Consider the following 12834-nt stretch of genomic DNA (forward strand, 5'->3'; position numbering starts at 1 on the left):
TGCTCCAGTATTCCTGCCTGGGAAATCTCATGGACAGAGGAGCCTGGCAGGCTGCAGTCCACAGAGGTCGAAAAAGAGTTGGACACGACTTAGTAACTAAACAAAAACAACAATAAAATTAAAAACACTGGCAGACAAAGTTACTGCTCGAAAGCATTATAGATAATACTTAATGCATAAAAGGTCCATGGTTCTCCACCACCTTCTACTTTTTCATCTTGTTGAAAAAGGTTAATTTCAGCATGTCAATTATAATGATGCCATTATATCATTTCAGATTAAAATTTTCTTATACCAATAAGCTTAAATTCAATGTTATCATCTCTAAATAATCTATCTCTGAATGTATATCACAGGCAGATGAGGATTTAAACTGCTCTGTCTCATTTGGGGGAGAGTGGATACCTGTATTTGTATGGCTGAATTCCTTCTCTGTTCACCTTGAAGTCTCACAATATTGTTAATCAGCTATTCGCAGGTCAAGAAGCAACAGTTAGAACTGGATATGGAACAGCAGACTGCTTACAGATTGGGAAAGGAGTACCTCAAGGCTGTACATTGTCACCTTGCCTATTTAACTTACATGCAGAGTACATCATGTGAAATGCCAGATTGGATGAAGCATAAACTGGAATTAAGATTGCCGGGAGAAATATCAATAACCTCAGATGTGAAGATAATACCACCTTTATGGCAAATAGCAAAGAAGCAAAGAGACTCTTGATGCAGGTGAAAGATGAGAGTGAAAAAGCTGGCTTAAAACTCAACATTCAAGAAACTAAGATCATGGCATCCGGTCCCATCACTTCATGGCAAATAGATGGGGAGACAATGGAAACAGTGACAGACTTTATTTTCTTGGCCTCCAAAATCAACCCAGATGGTGATTGCAGCCATGAAATTAAGACACTTGCTCCTTGGAAGAGAGGCTATGAAAAACATAGGCAGCGTATTAAAAAGCAGAGATATTACTTCTCTGACAAAAGTCTGTAGAGTCACAGCTATGTGAGAGTTGGGCCATAATGAAAGCTGAGCACCAGTGATTTGATGACCAATGAATCCTAATGGAAATCAGTCCTGAATATTCATTGGAAGGACTGATGCCTAAGGATGAAACTGTAATACTCTGGCCACCTGATGTGAAGAACTGACTCTTTTAGAAAAAAAACCTGATGCTGGTAAAGATGGAAGGCCGGAGGAGAAGGAGACAACAGAGGATGAGCTGGTTGGATGGCATCACTGACTCCAGGGCCATGAGTTTGAGGAAGCTGTGGCAGTTGATGATGGACAAGGAAGCCTGGGATGCTACAGTCCATGGGGTCGCAGAGTCAGACACCACTGGGCGATTGAACTGGACTGAACTGATAGCCCAATACAAAATAAAAAGTCCAAAATAAAAAAAAAAAGGCAAAAAACAAATGTGAAATATCTGAATTCCACACGAAATTTTCAGTAATTTAGTTGATGGCACAGTGGTAAAGAATCTGTCTGCAATGCAGAAGATGTGGGTTCAGTTCCTGGGTCAGGGAGGTCCCTTGAAGAAGGAAATGGCAACCCACTGTAGTATTCTTACCTGGAGAATCCCATGGACAGAGGAGCCTGGCAGGCTATAGTCCATTGGGCCACACAGAATCAGACAGGACTGAAGCAGTTGATCACTCAGCATTGTGCTAATATTGTAAATAAGGCCTTTATTAGATAAGGATATCTTAGAAATAGTCTAAGCTTGTGTACAACATTCCTAATTTTCTTCTCACTTGTTTTATCCAACCAAATTTTCTAATAAGACTTTTAGAGCCATAGATACATTGGATTTTTTGTTTAGATGGTTACATTACTTAATGAGAAACAATATTTTGTTTCTTAGTTTCCCACAACTATCCTCTTTATGCCTTTATTTAGCAGAATCTTTATTAGTGTCTGTAGTAGCAGTGTCTTTGTATTACTTCTGAATATAAAACCACAATCTTTATATTCTACTCTTAAGTGTATCTCTTTGATATAGTTTTGATTACAGCCCATTACTAGGGCTTTTTCTGTTTTTAGTGGTGGTTTTTCTGTTTTTAGTGGTCCCTTTCTGTTTTTAGTTCCATAAGAGGTTTCTTCTGTTTAAGTTTTGGTGTTGGCAAATGTTATGAGTATGTAAATGTAATAGCAAGTGAGTGTTGAAATTAAATATTTTCTTTATATTTTAAATGTTTGGTATGTGGCAAATATCATGACATATTTCAAATATTTTAATATTCAATATTTTTTAAAGTATTCTTGCATTCTTAAGATGCCCTATACCTATTCATCACTTAGTTGTTTCATGTCAGTTGCTAGTTTGATCGCTGGCATTTTATTTTGGATACTTGTATCTGTGTTGATAGCTTTCCTTTCTAATGATATCTTTATTTTTTCTTATGATAAGAAAAATTGTTGTTTTTGTAACAAGAATTTAAGAAGATCATTAATGGTTGAGGAAATGTTCTAACTTCTAAATCTCTTAAGCATTGTATATGAGGGAACAGCTCTCTGATTCTTGATGGTTTAGTAAAATGAATTATAAAGCCATGTGTACTTGGTATTGTTGAGATTTCAGATGTATTTATTTGTTCTGTGGCTAATTTTTTGTTATTTTGGAATATAAAAAATTTATTTTAATTGTTTTAATTACAGGTTTTGTTGGGTATTCTCTTGAAGCAGAGTATTAAGTAGTTTTTCCGATATAATGATTGAATTAAATTTTCTTGCAGGTATCGACAGCAGGCTATTTATCCTGTCCTTAATATAATGTTTCAATATGTTTTCATATCCATATTCCACTTTATTCTCTTAAAATCATGCATATATATATGCTTTCTCTCTTTCTTTCGTGATCACTATTACCATCTTTGACTAACTCTTAGTATTCTTGGAGTATACTTTTGGTTTTCTTATTCCATTCTGCTTTTGCTTTGCTTTTTGTTTCATTTGTAAAATGTATTGATATTTCTTTATTTTACTCCCTTTTGTTCTGCTGTGTCTTTTATTAATTTATTGATTTGAGTGATCTTCCACCATGGTTCTTTCCCAGAATGAATTGACTATTTTTTAATGATATTTTCTTAATCATTTTGAGACCTTTAAAAAAGGAATGAAAAACCTTGAATTTTTTACTATTATATTTAATTCACACTTAATTCCTGGGACATTTGACATCTGACTATTTTGAATTTTCCAATTCATGGACATTTAGCTCATATTCTATTTTTACAACATTGAAAATCTGCAAGAACTATAGTAAATAACTTTTTTATTTTATTCTTGATATTGAGTCTTTTGTGTTTTCTCTCATTTCTTGCTTATTGTTGGATTGTTGTTCTCTTTGAGACCCTGCAGACTACAGCACACTAGGCTTCCCTGTCCTCCACCATCTCCCGGAGCTTGCTCAAACTCATTTCCCTTGAGTCAGTGATGGGATCCAACAATCTCATCCTCTAGTTTCCCATTCTCTTCCTGCCTTCAATCTTTCCCAGCATCAGGGTCTTTTCCACTGAGTTGGCTTTTCACATCAGGTAGCCAAAGTAGTGAAACTTCAGCTTCTTGATAGTAAAGAATCTGCCTACAATGTGGGAGACCTGGGTTGATCCCTGGGTTGGGAAGATCCCCTGGAGAAGGGAAAGGCTACCCACTCCAGTATTCTGGCCTGGAGAATTCCATGGACTGTGTAGTCCATAGGGTCACAAAGAGTCAGACATGACTGAGCGACTTTCACTTTCACTCTTATTTTCCCCTCTTATATTTTTGCAGGCTTAATTTTCCACATTTTTCTAGCTTCTTGAGATGCACAGTTAACTCAATGAGTTTCAACTTTTCTTCTTTTCTAAAGTGTGAATTAAAGTCATAAATTTTTTTTCAAATACAACTTATCTGTTTCTCATGATTCTAATGTATATAATTCATTATGATTCATCTGCATTATTATTCCAATTTTGATTTTAATTTGATCTATGGCTTATTTAGTAGTAAATTTCTTAATTTCCAAATTATGATTTTGTTAGTAATCTTTTTGTTTTTGATTTATAGCTTAATTTTATTGTAGCCATAAGACATACTCTATAATTTTACTTCTTCATAATTAATTGAGACCTGCTTTGTGGTGAAGCATGCACTCAGTTTTTTTTAAGGTTTTAAGTACAATTTAACTATTGAGTAGCTTGCTTTTAAATATGTTCAGTGTTTCATATATATCAAATAATTCAGATTTTCTAGTTTTACATTGAAATTTTCTATGTTCTTGAATTTTTTATCTTACTCTGTCACTGAAAGAAATATATTAAAATCTCTTACTATAACTGTAGATTTGCTTTTCAATTTTATAAGTATTTGTTTTATAGCTATTTCAGGATATATTAGTTGGTTTTTAAAATATACAATTTTTATGATCTTGGTAGAATTAGCATTTTATCATTATAATGTTTTTCTTTATATTATTTATATCTGTGTAGCTATATTTATGTGTGTGCTTTGTTTGTTTACTCAAAGAGCTGTTGCCTTTTCATCTGAACCTTAGCTGAGTTAAAATTAATGCAATCATTCATGTGCTTGAGTTTAAAGCTACCATATTACTTTTTGCTTTTCATATGTCTATCTGTCCTCTATTTCCTTTTTTTTCTTCCCTTTTTAAAGATATGTCTGTGTGTGTGTATTTAATTATGTTTGCTCCTTTATTTGTTCAGAAATATTTACTTTTTCATTATTGTTTAAGGCTTAGCCAAGAGATTACAACATATATCCTTCATGACTTATGTCTAATATTCATGTTTACTCTGGTCCTTTTCCTGGGCAATATAAGCACCTTAGGAAAATTGAAATCAGGTCACTTTCTCCACAAATATCATTGCACTCATATTTAAGTTACTCATATTCAATTTTAAATGAAACAAGATATTATTATTGCTTATGTAGCCAATATTGGGAATTCCCTGGCAGTCCAGTGATTAAGACTTCACTTTCTAATGCAAAGGGTGTGAGTTAGATCCTTGGTTGGGGGAGCTAAGATCCCACATGCCTCATGGCCAAAAAAACCCACAAAACATAAAAGAGAGATAATATTGCAGCAAATTCAAAAAAGACTTTAAGAAAAGGTTCACATCAAAAAAATCTTTTAAAAAGTAATTATTTAGATTTACTCTCTTTACATCTCTATGTTTCCAATAGAGATTTTATTTTAATGCTTTATATATATAAATGCTTTATATAATAACTTTTAGTATGTCTTTTAGCAGAGATCTGTTTGAGCTATGTTCTTATAACTCTTATTTATTTAAATTATCTTTTTTGACTTTGGTTTTTCTCATCAATCTGCTGAGGAATAATTTATGTACAATGAATTATATGCATTTAAAGTACATGCCTTTTTGAATTTTGACATGTGTAGAAGCCCATGACAATACCCCCAAAATCAAGGTACAGAACTATTGTATCACCCACGAAAGACTCCATGTGCCTCTCTGTCCCTCTCGGGGCCCCTGTTTTTCAGTTGTTAAGTCACGTCCAGCTCTGTGACCATCTTATCCTGTCATCCTCTTCTCCCCCTCTGCATCTGGGCCTAACCGAATTATTAAGCTTTCCATCAGTTGGGGTTATTTTGCATGTTACATAAATTATAACTTGTGCTTTGCATTGTCTGGCTCTCAGTCCTTCTTCTGCCTCTTACATAGTGGATGCAGTAAGTAAATTTTGTTGTTGCTTTTCAGGCCCTCAGTCATGGCTGACTCTTTGCAACCTCATGGACCTGAAACACACCAAGCTCCTCTGTCCTCTACCATCTCTACTACTGCTGCTGCTAAGTCACTTCAGTCGTGTCCGACTCTGTGCGACCCCATCCCTGGGATTCTCCAGGCAGGAACACTGGAGTTGAGTTGCCATTTCCTTCTCCAATGCATGAAAGTGAAAAGTGAAAGTGAAGTCGCTCAGTCATGTCCGACTCTTCGAGACCCCATGGACTGCAGCCTACCAGGCTCCTCTGTCCATGGGATTTTCCAGGCAAGAGTTCTGGAGTGGGGTGCCATTGCCTTCTACCATCTCTAAGCTTGCTCAAATTCATGTCCACTGAGTCAATGATGCTATCTAACCATCTCCTCTCCTGACACCCCCTTCTCCTTTTACCTTCAGTCTTTCCCAGCATCAGGGTCTTTTCCAATGAGTCAGTCCTTCACATTAGGTGGCCAAAGTATTAGAGCTTCAGCTTCAGTCAAACCAGTCAATCCTAAGGAAACAAATCCTTAATATTCATTGGAAGGACCGCTGCTGAAAATGAAGCTCCAATAAGCAAATGACTTCTTTTTAAGTTTATATTTATTTTTCCTTTAAGGGAAAAGTCCTTTTAGACTTTATACCCATCCATAATATTATCGTTAAACAGTTCTCCATAGTTTCAACTTCTGTTATCTTGTTTAATATTATCTACTCTGATGTTCCACAATTAATCTCACATTTATTTACACACATTCAGAGGACAAAAAATTTGACATGAGATCTATTAATTATTTAAGGACATAGAAAGATCTAAAAGGAAATCTGTATTTTAAAAGCAGAACAAATTTATATTTTGCTCATTTTAAGATCTGTGTGTGTGTAGATGCTCAGTAGCTTAGTCACGTCCCACTCTTTGTGATCCCATGGGCTATAGCTTGCCAGGTTCCTCTTTCCGCGAAATTTCCCAGGCAAGATACTGAAGAAGGTTGCAATTTCCTTTTCGAAAGGATCTTCCCGACCCAGGGATCTCACCTACATCTCCTCTGTCTCATGCATGGCAGGCAGTTTCTTTACCACTGAGTCACCTGGGAAGCCCAAAGACAGATAGTCTAAGAATTTATATACCAACATCTACATAAAAATGTTAATCTCAGAACCTCAGTAAGTATCCTTTTATTCTTTCAACAAATATTTTCAAACACCTTCATTGTCCTAGGTGTTATATATAGTTTAATGAACAAAGCAGGTGAAAGTTCTTGTCTTCATGAAGCTTACATTCTCATGAGGGGAAATAGATCACACACAAAATGATAAGAATTTTTATAATATTTATGATTTATGGAGGAATAAGTGCTGGGCAAAAAGGATAAATGGGAAAAATAAGAGAACTGGCAGGAGAATTGCAATTTAATTAGAATACTGTGTCATCATTGAAAAAGTAACATTTTTGAAGGAAAGAATTTATTTGTATTGTAAACTTGTAATAGCCAAGAAATCAGACTAGAAGCACATCTGTTAGAGTCATTCCACTTGAATGGAAACTGATTGTGTGGATGTTAAGTCATGGCTCAGACTCCTTTGAAGTTTTTCACATTAAGAAATAAGTGCTTAATTAATAAAAGCAGCAAACAATACAATTTAAAATGTTTACAATCTGTTTTACTGTTTTCAAATAACCAATGATTTTACAAAAACAAATAAATACACAAAATGGAAAAAAAGTGAAACAAAAGAAAATGTCTTTGATTATGAATGAAACAGGCCACGAAAACAAATAACAAAACAGAATGCACTTAGACTTGAGTAAGGCTACAACTCATCTTTCTACTTTAACATGCACCTAATAAAATCCCCGATTTTGATTATAGGATGAGAGCAAAAAGCGGGAATGGTTTGGTCATTCTTGCCAAATGGTCTTGCCTTATGGTAACTTTACATTTTCTTGTCAGATTTTCTAACCATTTGTGGGAATTATATATATGACCACTGAATTAAAAAAAATATATATGTTTGGCAAAATGTGAATAAGAAAAACTTGTTTCTAAATCATCATGCTAAAGACTAATATTTTATTTAAAACATTCTATGAATATTTAATTTTCAGCATTGCCATGTGTTCTTTTCTTAAGTTTGAAGGCAAAATAATATATTTTCTTTTAAAGGAAAAGAGAATTACCCTCATTTTACATTATTGCAGGCTCTGAACCTTTTTGTGGCAAGCTCCTGCATATATAACCACTTTAGCTGACACCTTTTCCATAAGAAATATTCATTGTTATGTTCAAATACCATATATCAAGTGAACATGTAAGTGTCCTCATTATTCATGAATCAGACAGCACCCCAAGTGTACCCAGCATTAAATTGCTTTTGAACCATCTATAATCTCTAGAAATGTCTCCTTCCAAAATACATTTTGCAGAGCAACTCAATTTGAATTCTGCATTTACTGTAGCAACACACAAAAGTCTAAAGATAGGTTTGAAGGTCACTTTGACATTGTTCCTCTAAGTAAAACTTCGCTCTATTTGTGGAACAAAACCCAGGAATGTTCTGCACGTCACAGCATAAGATTATAAGATGCTTGAATGGTCCTTTTCTGAATAATAATGTAGTAAACTTACCCTTCTGCTAAAAATAGACGCTTGTTCTTTTGAAAACAGAAACAACATACAGCTTTGAAGGAGACAAGCAGAAAGCCATGAAATGAGTCATCAGCTGTGTTTGGTTACAGTGGGTTTATCTGTAACTGTGTGTGAAAAACCACTCACGAGAAGTCAGCAGAAGTGCAGCCAATTGCTGAGAGCTAATCATGCTGGGTTATTCTTGGAGGAGGCTGGTGTTTGTAGGGAGCACCAACAGTTACCAATTATTGCCTCCACTTGGCAAAATGAATGGGTCTGAACAGTTATCTTGAAGGTGTTCTCAGCAAGAACTATATTTAAACTGCTGACACCAGTAATTGTGTCTCGCTCGCCCAATCCTGAGTTTGATCTTAACTATTTTACGGCAGGCAGTCAAACGTGCTTACCTTGGGCTTTCATTGCCCACAGAGTGGGTCTGATAAACTGCTTGCACTGAAGTGCATGTTTTACAATGATCTTTTATCTAATTTCTGGTGAGTATCATAGAAATGAAAGGAATATTTTTACTATGGTTGCTACTGAAATACTCTGGTATAAATTTCTATCATCAAATCGTTTCTAATCCTCATAAAAAAGCACCTGAGAGCATAATAATATCTATATGTGGTTTTAAACTGATAATTTATATCTGTTGAGATGCTATAATAAACTTGCCTTGGGAAATATAGTCAATGAAAGGGATGTATTTATTTCTGTTGGTTACCTTGAAGGTATGCAACCTAAAAGGAAGCATCATTGGTATCTTTGTCATTATAGAAAAAAAAAAAAAAACCTCTCCTTTCTTGTTTGAGTTTGTTATAGTGATGATTGTTATCAACGATGTGTCAAAAGAACTTATTACTTTTTGTTGAAATTTTCTATTTTCAGTAGTCCCAAGATACAAGTAAAATTTAAATAAGAAAAAATAAGTTATATGTACAATATGACTGCAAAAGAGTTCTTGTTTAAAATGCAGTAGGAAGACAAAAGGACTTCCCTGGTAGCTCAGATGGTAAAGAATCCACCTGCAATGCAGAAGGCCTGGGTTTGATCCCTAGGTTTGGAAGATGTCCTGGAGCAGGGCATAGCAGACCACTTCAGTATTATTGCTTGGAAAATCCCTGTGAACAGAGGAGCCTGGTGAGCTAAGTCCATGGGGTTGCAAAGAGCTGGACATGAACTGAGCTGACCAAGTACAGCACAGGAAAGGATAATGAATTAGGAGACAAAGTCACAGAAGTGGGGAGCAACCACCCTGATTCTCACCTGAAGGAAAAGCAGATCAAGGCCCATCTACAAGTCAGGGGTGCTGGCGCATCTCCATCCATGCTTTGCCTCTGTTATCAGTGAGATCATCCATCATTTTCTTCATTTTTTTCCTCCTTCTTAATGGCTATTTTAAATTTGTTATATTTTGCAATGACTCTCAAAGTCTCAGTGATCATTTCATAGGAGAAAATCCACAGGTATGGATAGTTGTTTGAGAAAAAGCACTTTCATTTTCTGTTCATTTTGTTTTTAGCTGGCAAAGGAAGGTACATTTAGGAAAATACAGAACTATAAAGAGAAAGTTTAAAAACAAATTATTTCCATTCCCCTTGCTTGGAATATTTTAAGTACACAAACAAGTAAATAATCACACTCTCTGATTCCATTAATTATCATAAATGATGCTCAGCTAAAAGAACAATACTGACTAGTTTAACATTATTTGGTTGGATATCTCATTCTTCTTCAATTCTTTTCATCTATGGTTTCATAATTAACTAAGTAGAGGTGAAAATTACATTAGCATGTTTACTGTTTTGGTTTTGGCATTTGATTTAGGAATAAATTAGTTTTATACTTTAAAATAGCACCATTGAAATGAATGCATCAGACTGTTGCTTCCATGAAGATAGTCCCAGGGATTGTCTTTATTCACTGTTAAGATAACACAAGATATGTTACTCTTGGGTTCTTTAAATAAGACCTATTTTAAAACAACTACTAATTCTCTGTTGAGATTGTGTGACATTACAAATCTTGCTAATGCTTCTTTCACCAGATTGCATCTCCCTGCGCTTATATAATTAATGACTATATTTATAAGAATCTCTGAAAACAATAAGAATTTTGGTTTATTTAGGGTGAATTTACACAGTCAATATTGTTTATTTTGAAAGAAACAAGAATATGATCTGATTAATACAGAAAGTGATGTATAAATTTCCAAGCAGCCGAATCTCAAGTCAACTTAGCCACTCAATCATTTGAGGAAACAAAATCTTGCCTAAGTGTGAATCATATGCTTTCTTCTTTCTCAGTATTAGCATTCAGTTGAGCAATCTTTCCCCAGATGTATTCTATGACCAACTCTCCTTTGACCAAGGAGTCAGAGGAGAAATTATTTTATATTTTACATTTCTTAAAATACTACCCATCTGCCACAGCATCTGCAATTCATCTCTCATTCGTTTCTGCTAGGAATGTAAAATGGTAAAGACCCTCTAGAAAACAGTTTGGCAGCTTTGTAAATTATTAAACATACTATTAATCTAAAACCCAACAATCACACTCCTGAGTGTCTATCATAGAAAAATAAATGGATATGAAAATCTCTTTATGATGTTCACAGTTGCTTTATTTGCAATATTGGAAACTGGAAATTCCCCCAAATAGCCTTCAATGAGTGGACGTGGATGGGCTAAAAAAGCCACAATACATCCGCACAATGGAAAACTACTCAGCAATAAAAGGAACAAATTATTCATATAAGAAATAACTTAAATCAACTCAAGAGCATTGTGCTTAAAGAAAAAAACCCATTTAGAAAAATTACATACTGTAATATGATTTTATTTCTATCATGTTCTCAAAATGACAAAAGTGTAATGAAGAGAATAGGTCAGATTGCCAAGGTTTAGATTGAGCTTCCCTAGTGACTCAGACGGTAAAGCATCTGCCTATACTGCGGGGACTTAGGTTCAATCCCTGGGTGGGGAAGATCCCCTGGAGAAGGAAATGGCAATCCACTCCAGTACTCTTGCCTGGAAAATTCCATGGATGGAGGAGCCTGGTAGGCTACAGTCCATGGGGTTGCAAAGAGTTGGGCACAACCAAGCAACTTCACTGGCTGGTTGGTTAGGATTAAGATAAGGCTGTGACTTGGGTTGGTAAAAGGAAGTTTCTTTGTAGTGACTGAATAGTCTGTATCCTAACTGTGGAGGTGGTTATTGAGTCTATGCACATAATAAAATTTCACAGTACACAATCACAACATGCATGTACACATATTATAGTGCAGATAACAACTGGTAGGAAGTCTGAAAAGATCCATTTTACTTAATACTTTTGTATCAATGTCAATTTCCTGGTTTAAATGTATACTGTGATTAAAAAGCTATCAGTGTGAAAAATTGAGTACCAGGTCTCAGGGGAGTCTCTGTGTACAATTATTGCCACTTCTTCTGATTCTTAAATATTTTAAAAGTACACCATCTATTTAATCTATGTATAGCCACAATAAAGTGAAAGTTTGCAGTTGCCTACTAAGTCACAGGCATTGTAAGTATTTTATATCTCTGAAAAAAGGACAGTTTCCTTACATTTTATGATTGAAGAACCTAAAACTCACCAATTATATTTTTCCAAAGTCACACCTATAAATTGGGCCAACCATCCAGGCCTACTTTTTGGTTTTTTACCAAAATTTATTCTGTTTTGGGCCTTTTCATTCTATTCTCTTATCTCCTTTTGTCACTAAATATTTCCAGGATCCTTGAAACTTAGTTTCCCACTCCATACCTCCTCCACTTTTTTTTTTTTCTTTTTTTAATGCTTGCTTTCTTTAATGTTTTGGGTTCTTAATGAGAACCAAATATAACATGCTCTGAGTTCTTTCTCAAATTTGGGATGGGTTCAAGCACTCTTGGAGGTACTTTCTTGTAGGTTATTGCCCAAAATATTTGTAAACTCAAGAACCAGTCTGAGTGCCAGAATTGTGTCACCAAGCTAGATCTTAAACTGTGCCCTGGTCTTCAGAGAACAATTCAGGAAACTCGCTATGTAATCAGAGAGGTTTTCTAAAGCACATTTAATTTGAAAGGCATAATCTCATCAACAAATTTCCCATTGCTCAAAATCCTTAAAAAGTAGTCAGTTCTGTTAATAATTCTGACAAAATTATTTTGAGAAAAATAGAGGTGAAGCAACCTAAGAGGTGTAAGCTTGAAAAATTGTCCTTTTTGAAATATTGATTGAATTTTCAAACCTTGAAGGGAGTTTTTAGAGTTTACATTCTACTCTAAAGGCCACTGCATATGTTTTTATTATAATACCTATTTGATATGAATTTTAAAGGAAATTCAAATTTTGTGGAATTGAGAACAAGTAAAAAGATAAAATATATTACAAACCCAGTGTTAGTTGTTCAGTCACCTGACTCTTTGCAACCCATGGAATGTAACCCATCAGGCTCCTCTGTGCATGGAATTCTCCAGGCAAG

The sequence above is a fragment of the Muntiacus reevesi genome, chromosome 3, assembly GCF_963930625.1.
Source record: "Muntiacus reevesi chromosome 3, mMunRee1.1, whole genome shotgun sequence".
NCBI classification, from domain to species: domain Eukaryota; kingdom Metazoa; phylum Chordata; class Mammalia; order Artiodactyla; family Cervidae; genus Muntiacus; species Muntiacus reevesi.